The sequence below is a fragment of the Leptonychotes weddellii genome, chromosome 5 (assembly GCF_054177405.1).
Source record: "Leptonychotes weddellii isolate Sample4059 chromosome 5, ASM5417740v2, whole genome shotgun sequence".
Taxonomy (NCBI): Eukaryota; Metazoa; Chordata; class Mammalia; order Carnivora; family Phocidae; genus Leptonychotes; species Leptonychotes weddellii.
The window spans coordinates 158,774,294-158,793,618 of record NC_138373.1 but is presented as its reverse complement, the minus strand read 5'-3'; the positions used below and the strand labels follow the sequence as shown (position 1 = coordinate 158,793,618).

The 19,325-nt window shown below is 60.5% G+C and overlaps 1 pseudogene; it reads left to right on the top strand.

Moving 5' to 3' along the window:
- Positions 1-17,305: 17,305 nt before the first annotated feature.
- On the top strand, positions 17,306-18,979 carry LOC145721941 (ADP-ribosylation factor 1 pseudogene; annotated as a pseudogene).
- Positions 18,980-19,325: the final 346 nt, after the last annotated feature.

Genomic DNA, 19,325 nt, shown 5'->3' with positions numbered 1-19,325 from the left:
ATTTCAGGAGCAGGACGCAGACATAATGTAGTAGAACTGAGCTAGAGAGACTCTGTATTTATTGCTAGCACCATCAAATGCAGTAAATCCTCCGGCCTCATTTTGCTAAACACACCACCTTGCAAACCGTGAGCCTCTAGAGCGAGCATGAACGTCCAGGCGCCAAGAATGAGCTTTGGATCTGACACCATTCCAGACGCTGCCTGCTCTCTGCAGCTTTGCAGGAGAAGCCCAGGAGCCACTGCGGCCAACAATAGGCCAGTGCGTGCCCATCCTATTAGGAGGCATCTGCCTTCTCTGCTCTGAAGATTAAAAATTTTGGGAGTAAATCCAGGTCTTGTCTGACATGACATTTTGGAAGCGAGAGCTCAGAAACTTTTGTACTCCGTGGTAATAGGATAACATGCTACAGCAGTTACAGTAATTGCCCGGCCCTCCCTGCTCGCTCACATCCCAGAGACGCGCGTGCTCACGGCTGCAGCCTCGGTGGGAACCAGCTCTGAGGAGGGAGTGCCAGGCGGAGGCAGGGCAGTCGCTCGGAGCGGACGTTGTTCAATGTGAACGTCACTAAGGACGAGAAGAGCCAGCTCGCCGTCATCCCTTCGCAAAGCTGGGATGGGGTCTGATCGCCCGTCTGCTCCTGGCCCCAGGTGCAGAGAGAGATGGTGGGATCCCGGACGAGCACACCGTCACTTGCTCAGCACTTGCTCAGCACGCGGCTTTGGACCAGGGGCCCCTCAGGTCTGAGCTTCAGGTTCCTGTCCCAGGAGCTGTCACAGCAGGTGGACTTAGCGTCCAGGTGGCTGTGACAGGTGCAGTGGGCCTCCCCGTTCGGGCCACTCTCGGCTGTGAGTGCACAGAAAGGGAAACTTCAGAAGCTGCACATTCGCAGTGGTCAACAGGGTGACAATGTGCATTTTGAACACAGATATTACAAGAGGGCGACCGAGTCCAGGCTTTCCTGATGTGAAGCAAGGCCAGGAGCCAGGAGCCGGGGGCCCCATGAAGATGGCTGAGTGTGTTTTCAGACGAGAAGGTTGGCAGGCAGGTGTGTGTCCAGGGCTGTGGATGAGCCCTGGACCCCTGCCCCGGCCTCCAGGTCACAGGGGCTTGGTCTGACCCAGTGGCAGACTCTGCTCCGACCTGGAACTCCCACCGTCCCTCAGCCCCAGGCTGGAGACCTCACATGGCTTTTCTGATTCCAGTTTCTCTTCATCTGCGTCCCTCTGCCCTCACAGCTGGGGCTCCCGAGCCTGCCCAAGGCCAGCTGGGCTCGTCTGCCGGAGGCTTCCAGAGCCGCCCTCCCAGGTGCCGGGGTGCCGTCTGACTGCCCCTAAGGTCAGATGCCGGGAAGGACCGAACTCCTGCCTCTCCACCTTCCCCTGACGTGACCAAGGGTCATGCTGCCCCCAGCAGGACAGAGCATATGCTCATGTGTCAACTGCACTGGGCTCTCCTCTGGTTGTTCAAGACGGAGGTGGGGGAGTTGGGGGGAGGGAGACAGACGGAGAGACAGACAGACAGGAGGGAGGGAGAGAGAGAAAGGAATGACGTGTCATCCTCCAGGAGCAGAGTCTGCAGGCTTGTCGGTCAGTTCAGAGAAAGGCCCGAGAGGGACACCAGTGAGTAAAGAAACCACGTTTCTATGCAGCAAAGAGACAAGTTCTGGCTCAGGGGACTCAACCAAACTGCCCCTTAGCAAACCCCGACCACCCTGTCCTCCCGTCCCCTCTTCAGTCCGTGCTCTGCAGTGCTCCTGGGTCATTCCCAATGCCCTGCTCTGAGTGAAGCCCACCTTCCGGCTGGTTCCTCCTCCTGCAGGTCCAGGCCTGATGCTGATGTCCAGACCCCAGCGTCCAGTATGGACAGTCAGGTCAGGATGCCTTGGACTCCCCGTGAGCCAGAGCTCAGTGTCCCGTGTTCACACATGGGTGGAGGGTAGATAATTAGATGGAGAGATAGATGACAGAGAGAGAGGATGGACTGACAGACAGATACAGATGGCAGGTGGATGGGTGGGGGCATCAGCAGGACAGGTGCTGGGGGAGGCTTCCTCCCTGGGGGGGCACAGCCCTTGCCCCGCTATCCTGCTCCTACAGAGGAGAATCCGGAGCCGCCTCAGGGCCCGACGAAGGCCAGAGCTTCCTCTACCAAGTGCACACGTGGGTCACGTATGTGCGCACCCTCACAGTCAGAAGCCCCCGCTGGACCTGGCCGTGTGCCCGCCCCACTTCGGCCACCCCAACTCCTGCTCCTCCACAGCGCTCGCCTCAACACTGAAATCCTGGCCCTCGGGAGCCGGAGCTGCCCCGAGACCCTGGGGGTGTCCGCTTGGCTACGAGCTCCTCCCCGGGGCCTCCCTCGCTGAAAGCAAAGGCCTCCGGTGCCGTATCCTCTCTCTGAAGGGAGCTCCAGGGGCCCGCACGGGCCGCTGGCTGGGAAGATGCACCAGGCTCCTCGCCAGGGGCAGCCTCCTGAGCTCACGTCCCCCCACCACCCTGGGACAAGGGACCGGCCCCCCTCCCGGCTGTCTCCCCAACTCACGAGTGTCTCAGAGAACCCTCCACGTGCCCCTTGCCCTCTCTGGGTGGAGACGGCTGTAACCAGACACCTGGTGTTTAGGGCTACGGGGGAGTGGGGTCAGGGGCAGCTCCAGGAAGGGGTATGGATGCCTGTCACTGTGGCTTCTGGTGCCCTGGGTGCCATGCCGGCGGGCTGGGGATGGGGGTGCGGAAACATCCAGAAGGCAGGTGGCAGGACGCCCGCTGCCCTGGTTGCCGGAGGTTGTGGGAGCTCTGCCTGGTTCTGACTTCCATGGACAGAGTCCCGTTTGGATCTGCGGCCCTGTCTCACCGACCTGGGGGGCCTCAAATGACTCCCCTGGGCCTGGTGCACCTGAAGCCGAACCTCCCATCCAGCGATGAGCGTGGAGCAGACCTTTAGAAGGAAGAACCCACCTTCAGGGGCCCATCTGTGTTTCTACAGAAAGTCCCTGAGCCATACTGAGCTGGAGATGGGGGTCGGCCCGACGGGGAAGCCAGGCTGAGCTGGAGATGGGGGTCGGCCCGACGGGGAAGCCAGGACACTAAATGATGCAGCAGGCTTCTGACAAATAGCCTCCTAAGAGCTCGGAACGGACTCTGCGACGCTCCCACAGGGCACTGGGTCCTCACCCACTGTCCCCACTTATCAGGCTTGGCCTCCCGTGGATGGTCGCTCAGACAGGAGCATGGCTGTCTGGGCCCTGGGTCAAGGGCTCCTCTGTAGTTGGGGAGAAGCTGCTATGTTCATGGCAGAGGACAGAGGGCAGTGCCCGAGCCCTGCCGAGTGGATGGCATGGGCATTCCCTGGGGGATACAGATGCCCGCGGTCTGGGTAATCAGGGTGGCTTCCTGGAGGAGGACAGAAAGAGGAAGATGGAGAGTGCCATGTTCAGCCATTTCTCTCCCCCAAATAGAGCTCTCTTGAGAGGACGTGTAAGTGAGGCTCTGAAAAGCAGCTTTGAGAGGACTCTGCAGGGACAGAGGGAGGCATCAGATGGGGTCACGCGTCTAGATGGTCAGCCAGCAGCATGGAGCCTTCCGACGGCCTTCACTGAGGACACAGCCCGGACACGGCACACCGTGAAACTTCCACCTGAACCATCGGATTCTGGAGATCATGCCACTGAGCGCACCGGCCTCATCCCCCCGGTTCTGTAATGAGCTCATGTCCAAAGCTGCGAGCGCGCCCCTGGGTGGACTCGGGGGCCAGGGAGGGAGGGGGGCTACTTTCTTCACTATTCGTAGCAAATGCTCTTCATCAGAGCACTGGTGTATAGGAGTGGGGGAGAGGATCCCATGTGACCCGTTATCTACTAGTCTATTTTGGTGACACCTCATCTATCTGCCGTCATCGGGATGGGCTGCGCACCCTACATGGGGTTTCCCCATAGTGGGGTTTTGCTCCGTTAGGCCCTGGGACTCCCACGCTACCCCCACTTCCATTCCCCATTAAACCCCTTGGAAGGAAACAAGAGGGCATCCTGCAGGGAGCCAGCTGCAGAGCTGGGGCCACCACGTGTCCCTGCACCGCACACGGGACCACATCAATGCCGTGAGTTCAGAACTGCCTCCTGCAGCCACGGCTCCCCGTGGGACCCACGGGCAGATTGGGTCGAGCGCAGCCCCCAGCCAGCCGTGTCCGCGATCCCTGGGATGAGCTGGGCGAGCCGCCTCGGGAGGGTCCCAGAGCTCAAGGCGCTCCGGCTCTGGGAAGTTCTCCAGGACACTGAGGTTCCTGAGACCCCCTTGAGCGACCTCAAGATGAAGCCTCGTGGTGAGCGGCCCTTTCCTCTCTGGCTGCATCTTGCTGCCTCACACTGTCACACAGACCTGCACACGGTCCATGTCTCTGTGGGGCGCATGTCTGTCTGGGTGCAGGACTTGGGGGTGCTCAGAACTGAAAGGTGTGAGCTGGTGACAACTCTACCCCGGGCAGGGGTCTCTGCACCTCCTTCTGCCTCCTGGTGCACCGAGGCCACTGCAAGGTGTCCCGCCGAGATGGGGGTGCAGGGCCTTTGGGGCCCTTGGGGGCCCCCGACTTTGTGCCTGTGTATTAGTCCTGGTCCTCCAGAACCAACAGGTGGTGTGAGCATAGGTCTAGGTACGGATATATAGACATACAGTGTAGATACAGACGAGACAGAAGAGACACACATTTATTAAGAGGCATTAACTCCCGCGATTGCAGAGCTGAGACATCCGGGGTCAGCGTCTGCCTTCTGGAGGCCCAGCAGAGCCTGAGTGTCTGTCGTCTTGAACCCCAGCAAGAGCCTGTGTTTCCGCTCAAGTCCAAAGGTAGGAGACAAAACATGACATTTCGGCTCAAGGCGGCCAGGCAGAGTGAGAGTGAATTTGTCCTTCTTCTGCCGCTTTCTTCTGTTCAGGGCATCCAAGACCCGGCGCCGCCAGCCCGCCATGGTGAGGGTGACCCGCTCGCCTCGGTCCACAGATCCAAATACTAACCACGCCGGAGACACAGACTGACGCGGAAATAAGGTTCCTCGGGATACTGGGGCGCCCCGAGGCCCCGATAGCTTAACACATAAAACTGAGTGTGGCCCTTGGAGGCTGGAGCCGCTCCCCTCCCAGAACCCATGTGCGGTGTGTGCAGGGGGGAGTCTCCCAGCCACCCGCCCCTCTACTTCCCTGCCGGGAAGCCAGAGCCAGGCGGAGTGTGAGCCCCTGCTGACCCCACACACAAAGCCAGGCTCCAGCAAGGAAGACGGCTGTGGGGTCTGTGCACTCCATCCCTACAGCGTGGGGACAGAAATGGCCAGGGTGGGGGTTCCCCAACTCCACTCACCTCCAGCCCCACCTCCAATGTCCTGTCCGGCTCCAGAGAGCCAGCCCCAGGGTTCACCAGAGAGAAACAAGAAGGAAACAGGTAGAGGGAGAGGATGGTCAGGAATAGTCCGAGGAAACCAAGCAGGACCAGGGTCTCCCGCAGAGGCACTTTGTGGACGGAATCCCGTGTCCCAGAGCTCCTATGTGAAAGCCGTAACCCACAAGGCGACGGCCTTTAAGGAAGTAAGTGATGTAAAATGAGGTCGTGGGGGTGGCACTGATCCAGTGTGACCGGTGCCCCTATAAGAAGGGGAGAGCAGGACACAGACACGCACAGGGACAGCCACTCAAGGACATGGGGAGGGACACGGTCTACGCACCCGGGAGGGAGGACTCGGGAGACGCCAGCCCCGCCCGCACCTGGATCGGGGCCTGCAGGTTCCAGAGCTGTTTCAGCCTCCCGGCTGTGGTGTGTTGTTCCAGAAGCCGGAGCCGAGTAACACAGGTTGGGCACACCGTCCGCGAGTAGAAGGCCGGCCCGTGTCTCAGGCTCTGATTAGGGGCCAGCACACCCGTCTCCCTGGAGAGAGTGCAGTGTCCCCAGCAGGGGTGCCGTCCCTTCTCCATGGCATGGGGGACAGAGGTCCCTGAGATGTGTCCTCCTCAGCCAGGGCACCGCCAAACCTTGAGCGAGAGAGACCGGGGGAGGGGCAGGTCGTGTGTCCTGGCCGGGGGGGAAGAAACATCACGAGAGAAGATGCAACGGGCCCCCCACCCTGCATCGCCAGGCTGGCTCCTGCTGCTCAGGCTTTAATTAAGAGGGTCACTAGGACTCGTTCCCCGATCAGAGTTCTTGCATTCCCGGCAGCAACATCCATCCCCAGCCAGGATGCTTCTGCCCGCACTCCCGTGACCCTCAGAGCCAGCAAGAGCTCACCGGTGGCTTCCCCAGCCTGAAATGAGCATGGCCTTCGATCCCGGCTTCCCTCCCTCTGTGATTGTGCATAAAGCCCACAGTCTGCTCCCCTGTGTGGGAGGGCAGCCTGCCTGCAGCTGTCTCAGACAATCCTGGAGCCGTGGACATGAGGGGGAGCCTGGCGACAGTTTGGCCACCACCCCCAGGTCAAGGGTACCCTGCACTTCAAGCCAGCAGAAACAGGAAGCCTCTCGTAACTGTGTATCGGTAAGCAATTGCCACAATGATGCTGGGTAACATCCACCCTGGATCTCAGTGGCTGAGACAGTAACCATTTACGATTGCTCTGAGGACACAGTTCAGCTTACACCTGTAAGGCGGGCTGGCCGCGGCTGCCTTATCATGGCCCGCCTCCTCGTAGCTCCTGCCTCTATCCCTCCATCAGGCTGGCCCAGGCATGTTCTCACGGCGAGACAGGGCTGCAAGAGTGAGCCGGCAGGTGCAAGATGGCAGGGGAAACACGCACGTGCTGTGCGGCCTCAGTCCCATCACATCCAATGGCGGACATTTGCTAACTTCCCATCCAGCAAAGCATGCCACACAGTCCTTGTTTTGGACCAAATTCAAATGAAAGGGTTATGAATATTTCCCTTTTACACATTTCATTAAAGAATAGCGGACATTCGTGGAGTGCCTGGGTGGCTCAGTCAGTTAAGCGTCAGAGTCCTGATTTGGGCTCAGGTCCTGATCTCAGAGTCGTGGGATCGAGTCCCACATCGGGCTCCGCACTCAGGGAGTCTGCTTGGGATTCTCTCTCGCTCTTCCCCTCCCTCTCTGCAGGCACGCACGTGCACACTCTCCGTCAAATAAATAAATAAATCTTAAAAAAAAAAAAAAAAGAATAGTGTACACTCGGGAGCATGCAAATACCGTAAATGTGTTGCTCTGAATTTTCACAAGCTGAACATACTTGAGTAAGCCCTACTCACATCAAGAAATGAAAACTCACCGGCTCTCAGAGACCTTCTCTCGCTCACTTCCAAGCCCCTCTGGCTCCACTGGAGACACCACCCTGGTCTCTAAACCCCACAGACACGGGTAATTTGTCCGAGCTTCCTGTGACGACGTGCGCACGCTTTCACGGCTGGCTTCTCCCACTCGGGTATGTTCATGAGCTCCCCCACGTGGGCTCTGCAGCCGCGGCTGAACGCCCTCGCTGATGTGAAGTGATGAGAGAGCGCACCCCATGTCTCCGTCCAGGTGTCTCGGGGGGTCCCTTCCAGCCTGGGGCAATTACGGGCAGCGCGGCGGGAACACCTCCTCATGCACACAGCTGTGCCTTTCTTCCGGCCACACCTGAGAACCCACCACCTGGTCTTACAGACACTCGGAAGGGTCTCGAGTGGCTCCAAGCACATACGCACCCCCAGCCGTGCGTGAGGCTCTGCTGGTTACAGTTTTTCAACACCCGGTGTTTTCTGTCTTCGTCTTCTTCTCCCCTCCTCCCCTCCCCATCCTCCCTTCTTCTCCCCCTTCCTTCCCCCTCTCCTTCTCCCCTCCTCCTTCCCCTCCCCTCCCCCTTGTCCTGGACCCTCTGCTGAGAGGTCAGCCCTACACGGGAACGGGAACAGGAACGTCACCCTTAGCAAGGGTTCTGCTTCTTCCTCTCTGACCGTCACTCACGTGTCACGTCCCTTTAGTGCGGCTTGGCTGGCAGGTCACTCATGTAACGTCCAGTGGAGGTGACCCTGGGCACCCTCATCTCATTCCACCTCATCTCGTGGCCCCTGCACCTCGGTGTGGCCGGCCCACGAGGAAGCCCTTCCATAAATAAGTCGTCTCCAGAGGTAGCTGTTTATGTGGCTCTGACTTTTCCCCGATTTCTTATGGTGACTTCATGTCTTTATAAATAAAGGAGAATGTGACCAGAATCGTGTCATTCAAACAGAAAGAGAAAACAAGCTTCCAGCACAACATTTTGGGAAGTTGGAATTCTGTCGGTGAGCTGAAGAACTGGCATGCCCAGGGTGGGTATCCCCATCTGTCCCCCCCCAGACCCCCTCAACTGCAGGGAGGCCCTTGGGGGTCCCAGACGCCCTCACCTGCAGGGAGTCCTCTGGGGGTCCCAGACAGCCTCACCTGCAGGGAGCCCCTTGGCGGGGCCCGGACCCCCTCACCTGCAGGGAGCCCCTTGGGGGAAGGGGCACGGCCGTAGCAAGGCGCCCATTGGGAGTGTGGCCTACTTCCATGTTGCAGTCCTGACGGCGACCATGGGCTGCACACTTTAACCAGCCACGCTGGAGCACAGGATTGTGTTGATCTGAAGTGAGGGGACAGGCCGCCGTCCTCCAGGGAAGCCCCCTGACGTCTACACCCCACACCCACCATGGGCCAGCCCTGCCACCCTCATGCACGGCCACCACCTCCTCGTCCTCTGAAGGGGTGGGGACCTTGCTGATATGAAAGACGGCATGGCAGACGTGGTGGGGCCGTGACAAAGCTGCGGGCAGGCGAAGCCAGCCCACGGGCCGGGTCCAGGCCGTGGACGTGCTGGATCAGCCCAAGCCAGCAAAGGGGCTTCTGCCCTCCGAGGGTGCCCCCAGCTCTTTCAGCCCAGCCCTGCTTCCCACCCCAGGTCCTCCCACATGCAAGTAGCTGGGACGACGGGAGCCTGGGGGCCCGCCAGGTGGGGAAGGGGGTCCGAGGTCTGGTAGCCGGGGGAGCCTTCTCCCGACTCACAGTTGGCTCCCACGGGCCCCCAGGGGCTCCATGCTGGTTCCAGCGCCTCAGCCCCCTTCCTCCCCGAGCAGAGCCACGTTCCAGCCATCTGGGCGCCCGAAATTGGAATCCTGACCCGGACCCTCTGCTCCCACCCGGCTTCCCTCTGACTGTTCAGACTACTGAGGCCTGGCTGAGCCAGAGAAGGGCCAGCTCTGGAAAGCAGCAGAGTCTCCTGTGGGAAGGAGGCCCCACATCTGCTGAGCACCTGGGGTATCGGACTCTCTGCACCTCAGAGGGCAGCCCTTTCCCTCATGCACGGCCTCCCCGTGAGTGTCCCCACCTCTGCCTTCACCCATCTCAGGGCCGGGCGGTGGGAGCCGCCCACCAGTAGCAGCCGAACAGCCTGGTGGTGGATGGAGGAGGGGAGGGGGGGCAGAGCCAGGCGGGTGGCCCAGGCCCCCACTCCCTCTGGGGACAGAAGCACGTCATCCAGCCTCCCCGTCCCCATGGGCTCCACAGGGCAATGCAAGTCCCATGTGATGGGCTGGACTGAGCCCCGATGCCCAGATCCCCTGGGGTCAGGCCACGCTGCAGGCCTGGCACCACTGGTCCCAGGGTCCGCGAGCAGCTCCCCCTCACCTCTGCCATGACAGAGCAGGGCTGAGGCAGCCCCTTCTTGCTGCGAAGTGCAGCTTCTGCCCAGAACGAGTGGTGTCCTCTGCGAAGACTTGGGGCAGTGTGGGGGTGGGGTGGCCACCCCTGTGGTCAGTGCAGAGACGGGGACGGGCCTCTGGGGCCCTGCCGCCGCCGCGGGGGCTCCCCAGTGGGAGCTGGGCATTGCCGCATTGTGGAAAGGACATGTCTGTTTTTCAGCTGTTTGGTAAATTATTAAAAAATCAGCCTTCCATTTCAAATGTGATCTAAAATGATAAGCTCAGTGGGGGGAAAATGCTGCCAAATGTTTTCTTATTAAAAACCATGATGCCAAAAAAAAAAAAAAGAAAAAGAAAAAAAAAAGTGGTAATATCTTTAGAGAGAGCTCAAGCAGTCTGACCGGGTCTCTAGCGTAATCTCCTTAAAAGGATTTCAATAATTTCAGACTTTTATTTGCTATTTGAGTCACTCTGGAAGCTCAGCAAGGCTTGTGGTTTGGGGATTTTATGAGTTTGTTTAATGTCTGCTGTCTCAGTGCTTCAATCCATTAATTCAGCCAAGTCCGGGGGCCCCCGCGGCCTGTGACCCCGTCCCACAGCCCCCCTGTCACAGCAGGCCTGCCCCTCCCGTCCCCTCACCGGAGACCCCACGGTGTGTGGAGGGGACCCTCCTGGAAAGTCTGCCAACGCCCCTGCCCACCAGGGTCAGGCCCTCACCAGCTCCGGGTGCCCCTCTGCCGGGGGCCGTGGGGGCCATGGGGGCCGTGGTCCAGCCAACTAGACACCGAGTGAACTGCCACAGACCTCCAAGCCATCCACGTGTGCACCTTCCTACAGTCCGTCCCCCCATGCAGGGGCAGCGCTCTGGCCTGACCATAAGCTCTGTGCCCCGATGGCCGGGCCCTGCGTGCTGACTCCGTGCACAGACGAAGAGGCAGAGGCCCCTAAAAGCAGCTCACACGGGGCTCCCTCCCCCAGAGGCCCCGAGGGACGGGGACGACCGGCTTAGAGGACGGCGTGGATGCCCACACATCCACAGGCTGCAGGTGCGGGCGCTTCTCAGAGGTGGAGGGAGGGGTCATCGTGCAGGGGGCCGTCCGGGAGGCCCCCCTGGGGCACCTGAGCTCAGGGGGCGGCGTGCACAATGCAGAACTCCACACGACTCCCGCATTCACGGGACGGACGTCCCCACTGCTGGCTCTGCCCTCATCGCTAGACCACGCGCGGGAAGCAGCAGGGCCTCCTTCGGTGACCCTTCCTTGCCACCCTGAGAGGCACCTGCTCCCACAGCTGGGTCCCAGGCCGGGCCTGCTTCCAAGGAGAGGGGCCCTGACGCCGGGTCAATGGCACCGTGGCAGCTTTAACCTGGGTTGTTAACTGTCCCAAGTTATTTGCGCGCTGGGCTGAGTCTTCACCGAGTCGTGCACACCTTGGCAGTACCCAGCACAGCACCCTGCCTTCATGGGCTGAATTCACTCACGAATCCCCAGGGTCAGGGGCCACCATCTCCGGCCCAGCTCTGTCTCCACCAGGGACAACGTCAAGGGGGAAGGAACTCAAGGCAGTTTGGGGTAAGAAAGCATAATCCTGTCTCATTCCCGTTACTGGTGCCAACCTCATCCCTAACAGCGGTGACAGGACAGTCCTGTGGCTATGCTCATGGGGACCGTAGAGATGCCCCGAGCACTGCCCCCCCAGACCAAGACCTGGGGCTCCACCACCTGCACACGTGGGCTTCGATCCATGGGAACGGAAGGACCCAGTGCACATGTGAGGACTTCCCTGCTTGTTTGTTTGCATTTTGGTTTGCTCCTGTGTTCTTGCCCTAAATAGCATGGTCACCCCCCTTGAACCGCAGATGCTCACAGACCTCCCTCAGCGTCGCCTGCCTTCATCTGTGACCACACCTGCCCCACGGGCAAGTCAAGCAGCCACGCTTCTTCATGTGTGAGTCCAGCTCCACCCGCCCCAGCTGCGTGATGTCCCCTCGTTCGCTCCCTCCTTTATTCATTCAACAAATAGCAGTTACGCGCCCCGCTGAGCCAGGCACCCGCTGCGACGATGATCACGAGCAAGGCGGATGAGGCTCCCGACACCAGGGAGCTCCTTCCCCTGCAGACGGAAGAGCCTGTCAGCACTTATGTGCATGAAATAATTTCCAAGAGCAAGAGGATTGCAAAGTCACGGAACAAAGCGACATGGAAAGACGGGGTCAGTGACAGCCGTCAGGACACTTGCATGACCACGGGGCAAAACCACGCTGAGCACTTGGTCAGGAAGGGACACCCCATTGTGGTTTTTCAGTCTTTGTATTGAGGCAAAATATGCACAACTCAGAATTTACCATCCTGACCATTTTTAAGCGCACAAAACACCGTTGTTTGGCGGCAGGAAGTTCCCGGGGCTTCTGAGCGTTGGATTTTTCCAGGAAGGAAATTTCTGAGCCTTGAGGGAACCGCAAGCGAGTGGCAGGTGTTCTGGAAGCTGCGAGCTCAGGAGGGGGAAGTAAGGCTTGGCACTACAATGCCACGACTGGAAAATCCCTCTTGGGAGCAGCTTCCGAGGGTGAGACCCGGCATCTTCTGTCACCGCGGTGTCCTCGTCGCCCCGGCTGAGGCAAGACCAGGAAGCCACCGCCCGGGCGGGGCTGGGTCTGCTCGGGGCTGGCGGGAAGCTGAGCCGAGACCCGGGCACCAGAGCCGCTTGCCCACGGCACGACCAGTGGCAACAAGGGGAGAGCAGGACCGCCGGGGGGCTGGCGCCTCTCCCAGCTTTCTCACCCACAGGCACCCCCACACACTTTCTCAAACACGAGACCCCGTGTCTCCGCCCGTGGCCGCACCCGCCCGCCTGCCACGGAAGAGCGCAGAACGCAGACAAGCGGCGTCTCCCAGGCAGGGAGCGCCGAGCTCGGGGAAGGTGGCAGCATGACGGCAGGGGATCTAGAGCCAGACCCAGGGCCACCGGCGGCAGATGCGCTGGCCCCGCCCGCCTGGCCTCTCCCACCGCAATGGCCCGTCCAGGGGGGAGCGCCGGCCAGCGCAAGGGCTCCAGGCCGCGCCCGAGGGGCCTTCTGAGCAGATGCCCACACGCGGGCCGCACGGAGGCCGTGACAGAAGTCGGCACATGTCTGTCCACACAGGCAGCCGGGGCCCCGGGCTGGGCCGCCACGTGGTGGAGCGCAGTGAACGGACAGCGCAGCCCACGGCCTTCGGCAGCGCCAGCTGGGAGGCGGCGGCGCCACCTGCCGTGGGGGGAAGGGCTGTGCGTGGGTGCTCACCACACGCCCCGGGCTGGGTGGACACGGGGTCTTCAGACAGCTGACTCAGGTAAAATGAGGTCCTCAGGGTGGGCCCCGCACCTGGTGCCCATGTAAGAAGAGGGACACGCAGACATGCAGAGGGATGACCACGTGCGACACGGGGAGGGGACGGTGTCTACACGGCAGGAGAGAGGCTCAGGCAGGGCCAGCCCTGCCAGCACCTTGACCCAGGACCTCCGGCCTCCAGGACCGGGAGGAGACGAACGTCTGCTGCAGAAGCCCCCGGGCTGTGGGTCTGTCACGGCCGCCGCGGTGCACTGAGCACAGCTGCATGCCCACCCTGCCTCTGTGTCCTTGTGCCGCCGCCAAGGACGCCTCAGTTTACCCTAACGTCATCCCCAGCAAAGGTAGACCCACCAGGTGTCCCCGGGGGGATGGGAACCACGTGTTTGCGCCGTGTCCGCCTTCTCTGGCCAAACGCACAGGGGCCAGACCGCGAGTCTCCACCCCCGGCCCCAGTTCTCCAGGAGGGACACTGAGGCACGGAGGTGGTGACGGCCCCCCACGTGGGGTAAGCGGCAGAGCTGGACCTCACCCCAGGCAGGTGGGCTGCCGAGGCCCCACCCCCACCACGGTGTCACCAACCCCCGGGGACCCCAGCCTCAGCGACCCCCTGCAGGGCCAGCGGGCCACGCATGCCACCAGCCTCTCTTCCTGCCCGAGGGTCAGAAGGTCACTGTGGCCAGAGAGGTGCTGACTGCTCATGAGAGGGGGACCCGCTCGCGGTGACTGAGCCTCTCTGGGCAGGTGGTGTGGGCGCCACAGCGGGAGGCGGCTGCCTCGGGCACGCAAACATGTACCGGGACCCAGGGGAGGGAGACGGAGGGCTTCCTGGAGGAGGCAGCTCAGCCCAGATGTTGGAGTAAGGGGCACGGAGGAGCTCCTGGCCTCAGGGGGTGCTGGTGTGACAGGAAGGGGAGGGGGTGGGAGAGGCAGCAAGGCTGGGTGATAGGGCTTTTGCCATCCACCTAGCAGGCTGGGTCTCTGCCCGCGGAGGGTGGAAAGCCAAGGGAGCTCTCAGCCGGATGGAGACATGGCTTTGGGGCGAGCTGGGGCCCCGCCACCTGACCCTGACCGGCCGTGGTCCTGGGGACACCGGCCCACCTGCCTCCCCTCTCTTGGTGTCCTGCCTCCTGGAGTGGCTCACTTGGTTTCCCTCCTGATCCCTTTGTGGTCTCGAGTTGGGGGGCTGCCTGGCCAGGGATGGGGGCGCCCTGAGCACTCGGGCACAGCCCCAGGGCCCCAGGAAAGGGCCGAGACTGGTGCAGGCAGATTCTGAGTCCCTTACTTATGTGGGCAGACGGGGTGCATGGTGAGAGGCGTGCGTTGTCCACGCCATCCCAGCGTGGCACCAACACCACACGTCGGCCACGTGGATTCGCCAGCAACGTGCAGACGTCCTTCATGGTCAAGGCCCTCAGCCACGGAGTTCCGTATTATCTACAAAGGCAGCTCACGAATCCAGTGCTCCCAGCTTTGCCTTCCACAGCACAGACAAGCAGGGAGGCCACAGAGCAGAGAGAAGGCTCACGGAGCCGCTGCCCGGTGGACCTCGCTGAGAACTGCTCGGGTGAGCTCTCACTCCTGGCGCCAGGCAGCAAAATCAGAGACTCCAGCGGCTCTCATGTCCGCTCCAAGGAAGGAGACGAGACGGCCTGCACAAGTCTCCAGAGAGCCCAGGGCAGACGTGGGGGCAGCGTCAGCAGGAGGCGGCGCGGGCACGTGCAATCCTGGGCCCACAGCTCCAGCTTATTTCCCGGGAGGAGGCGTCCCAGGCCGTGTGTTTGCATCCGTGGTTTTACTTCCCTGTGGGTTAGCGCACTGGCCGTCAGCCGCAGTCTGTTAGGAACACCCAGGGAGTCCCCGCTGCCGCCCGTGGGTGTGGGCCCCCAGGCAAACAGACAGGAAGGAGGAGGACAAACGTGCCTGTCTCCACCAGCTCAGGCTGCTGTAACAGAACCCAGAGCCGGTGGCTCGAGGGACACTTATTTCTCAGGGTTCGGGAGGCTGGGGTTCTGAGGTCCCGGTGCCGGCGGACGGGGCTCCTGGTAGGAGCGTGCAGACGGCCGCCTTCACTGCGTCCTCGCCTGAGGGAGGGAGGGCTCTGGCATCTCTTCTGCTTCTCCTAAGGCCACTGACCCCTCCTGTCCCGAATCACCTTGCAGAGACCCCACCTCCAAATACCACTAAACTGAGGGTAAGGCCTTCAACATATGAGTTTGGGGGACACAAGCCTCCTGTCCTGGGAGGCCCCAGCATGCACGGAGCAGCGCAAGGGGCAAACTCCCCGTGGAGCCACTTCCTGGGGTGGGGCAGGCAGGCAGGAGGGCCAGAGCGAGGGACCCAGTGCTGACAGGGTCGGCTGCAGCCTGAGGGGCCGGGGAGCAGCAGAGCTGGTCCACATGCATACCCACCCCCCAGGACCCGACAACCCCCCCGCCGAGGCCTGACCACACGTCCTTGGGCCCCAGGGTCCCTTCTAAGGGTGAGTGTCTGTGCCCACCGCCACCTGATGGACCCACGTGATGTCCTACTCATGATTTTCGGGCACCCTACTCTTCACGGCCCGCCCGGTGTCCCGTCTAGAGAACAAATCACAAGTGAGGAAACGTTCTTTTCTTTTTTTTTTTTTTTTAAAGATTTTATTTATTTATTTGACAGAGACAGAGAGCGAGAGCAGGAACACAAGCAGTGGGAGTGGGAGAAGGAGAGCAGGCTTCCCGCCGAGCAGGGAGCCCGATGTGGGACTCGATCCCAGGACCCTGGGTTCACGACCCGAGCTGAAGGCAGACGCTTAACGACTGAGCCACTCAGGCGCCCAGGAAACGTTCTTTTCAATGATCACTGCCCACTGGCTTCAGAGACAGCTGCCCACATGGGGACCTCGAGTGCAGTTACTGACACCGCGGTGAGGGGCACACAAGGACCCCCACCCCAGCATGGGCGTCAGACGCAGGCTCTGTCCCGGCGAAGCCCTGAGGTATCGCAGCCCGTTCCCGAAGAGCTGGGAGGCCACGTCACTTCGGTTTCCTCGCCAGCCCCCCGTCCACGCTCCCCACGCGCTGCACGTCCCCTTTTTAAGACGAATGTCTACGTTCAAGGTTATTTCTGCTCAGGATCTTATCTCCTCCCAGGGTCCTCTAAGAACTGGCGGGGAGGGCGGCCAGGGGTGGGGAGCACAGGGGCTGCAGGGGAGGGGTGTCGGGGAGCAGGAGTAGGTCTCAGGCCGGTGCAGGGGTGGGTTGGGAGCAGGGCTCAGGCTGGCACAGGGGGTGAGGGGGCGCAGAAGGCCTCACCCCCAGTGTGGTGGTATTTGGAGGCGGGGCCTCTGCGAGGTGATTAGGGCACAAGGGAAACAGACAGGCTTCTTGGGTTTGCTCACACTCGTGCTGACCTATAACCCCAATCACAAAATGCACTTTCTACTGTTTACACCCCTGTCACCTCCAGAAACAGGTCCCATGTTGCTTAAAGGACAGAGGTTCTTGAAACAATCTAAACAAGGAGAAAAGGACCAAGATGACCGCGTGGGGTGTGGGGTGGTGGGCTTGGGCCATGGGAACAGGGTCTGAAGAGGGGACGGAGCAGCCGGGGGTCCACGGCACCAGTCAGGACACACATCACTGAGACACAAATCACGACCCGGGGACCAGGCCACGGGCCAGGCTCTGGGTGGCGAGCCATCGTGGGGAAGGTGGGAGCCTGCCCAGGGGGTTCTGAGCCTCCGTCCTCCCCATACTTGGTGGCCACTCCCCATGGCCGCTCTGTGTCACAGGAAGCTACGCGGAGGCCGGGCGCCGACAGAGCTGACGGGATGACTTGGATGGGACTCTGCCCGGGACACATATAAGAAGTGGGGTAACTACGTGGTTTTTGATGGAAATCTGAATTTCAAGCCGTCAGAATTTATCGGAAATCAAAGACAGATTGATTTCACACCATCTAGATGGGCTGCAGTCAGAGAACTGGAAACAGAAAAGGCCGTTGCGCCCCCCAGCCCCCGGAAAAGGCCAACAGATCATCTCAATTACGTCACTCACGAGAGCGCAAAGCACGAGCGAGGGCCTGCAGAGCTGCCTGGATCCAGTGCCAGCCGGGCCCGGAGCCCCATGAGCACCGAGCTTCCCGGGAGGGTGCCAAATGCCACAGGAGCGCGGCCTGCCCACGGTCCTCTGACCAGATTGGGATCACACGGAAGTGGTCACAGCCCAGCAGCTGCTGAAAGTTCTCAGGGTTCTGAGGCCTCGTGCCGCGGTTCCCGAGCTCGGATCCGGCCCCCCGTGCCCGGTGACGATTCTGTGCACATTCCTCTGGTTCTGCTGAGTCTGTCTGGCGGACGTGGGTGCCCATCCTATCCTTGCTGGCCAGTGTTGCTCCCACCTGTCTATAGCATGGGAAATACCTTCCCAAACCTCTTCAAGGGTCTTTCTGGCAAAAAAGAAATGCGCCTTCTCATGGTGGGCCTGGATGCTGCGGGGAAGACCACCATCCTGTGCAAACTGAAGCTGGGTGAGATCGTGACCACCATTCCCACCATAGGCTTCAACGTGGAGACCGTGGAGGACCAGAACATCAGCTTCACCGTGTGGGATGTGGGCGGCCAGGACAAGATCCGACCTCTGTGGGGTCACTGCTTCCAGAACACACAAGGTCTCATCTTCGTGGTGGACAGTAACAACAGAGAGCGTGTGAACGAGGCCCGTGAGGAGCTCATGAGGATGCTGGCGGACCATGAGCTCAGGGATGCCGTCCTGCTGGTGTTCGCCAACGAGCAGAACCTTCCCAGCGGCATAAACGCGGCTGAGATCACGGACAAGCTGGGGCCGCGGTCCCTGCGCCACAGGAACTGGTACGTTCAGGCCACCAGCCAGGACTGGCTGTGTGAGGGACTGGACTGGCTGTCCAGTCAGCTCCGGAACCAGAAGTGAGCCGCGTCCCCCCCCCCACTCCCTCCTTCCACCCTGCTTTACTCTCCTGTGGTGTGAGCGCCAGAAGCTGTCTCCACGGTCGGTCACAGTGCGCTTCACCATGCTGTAAATGTGCAGACGCAGCCTGCAGCCGGGTTTTTATTTAATGTAAATAGTTTTTGTTCCCAACGAGGCAGTTTCTGGTACTCCTGTGCAATATTACTCAGCTTTTTTTATTGTAAAGAGAGAATCAACCCACATTCAGTACTGAGAAGGGATGTTAGGCATGCGGGGCCTCCGGGAGTCGCTGTGTCCAACCAGCCTGGTGCGCCTCCTCTGGGCCTTAGATCTGTGTTGAGATCCATTCTGGTGGTTGGTTTTTAACCTAAACTCAGTGCATTTTAAACATAGTTACAAATGCAAGATAAGGAGAACACGTGAACACACTGAAGGGAGAAACGTGCCTATTGTCGGTTCTGCAGCAGTGGCCAGAGTCCAGTCCACCAGTGGTCTGTTTCCCGTCAGGAACGTGAGACGGGGCAGAACCAGCCATGGTCCGTTCTGCATGGTCACGATAGGGTCCCTGTGATTCGCTCTGTCTCGGGTCATCCCGCATCCCCTAGCGTTTGTGCTTGTTCTTGTGCTCACACAGCCGCCCAGGAGACAGGCTGGGGGCTGTGGCCACAGCTCACGGACGCTCACGGACCCCTCGGAGGGACCCCGACCTTCCCTTGGGTCCGCGTGGGCATCTGGCTTGCTCCGGGCTGCCTGGGGTCTCACCAGCAGGAGTGCGGGCGGGCGGGCCAGTCGCCCTAGAGCCTCAGCCCCCGGAGCCCCTGTCTACATGTGCTTTCACTCCCTCAGCCCTCAAGGGTCGGATTTGCCATCGAAACGACGACCTCTACTGTTTTCTTTTGTATTTTGATAAACACTGAAGAAGCTGGAGCTATTAAACTTTATCTTGGGGAAATCCTCAGAACTGGTTTATTTGGTGTCGTGGAACCTCTTACTGCTTTCAATACACGATTAGTAATCAACTGTTTTGTATACTCGTTTTCAGTTTTCATTTCGACAAACAAGCACTGTAATTATAGCTACTAGAATAAAATCTCTTAACTATTAAAAAAAAAAAATGGGAGGCGGATGCGTGTCCAGGGTGGTGCCGTGGGAGGCTCTTAACACGACACACAGCAACACAACATAAATGAATGATGAAGGAAGGGGGAAGAACATCCCTGCTAGCCTCCCACCCCCCCCGCCGAATGACCCGGAGCTGCAGAAGCACCCTCCCCATGGTGCTCACTGGACTTCTGTCCTGATTCTGGAACACACCCCCGGCCGGTGTCTCGGCGGGAACCTTGCGTTTGCGAGGGGCAGTCTGCATGGAGCACCCCCCCCAAGGGCTCCAGCAATGCCTGCCCCACCATGAACACAGAGCCTAGACCCCCACTCAGGTCCCCACCATGCTGGAGCCTCAGC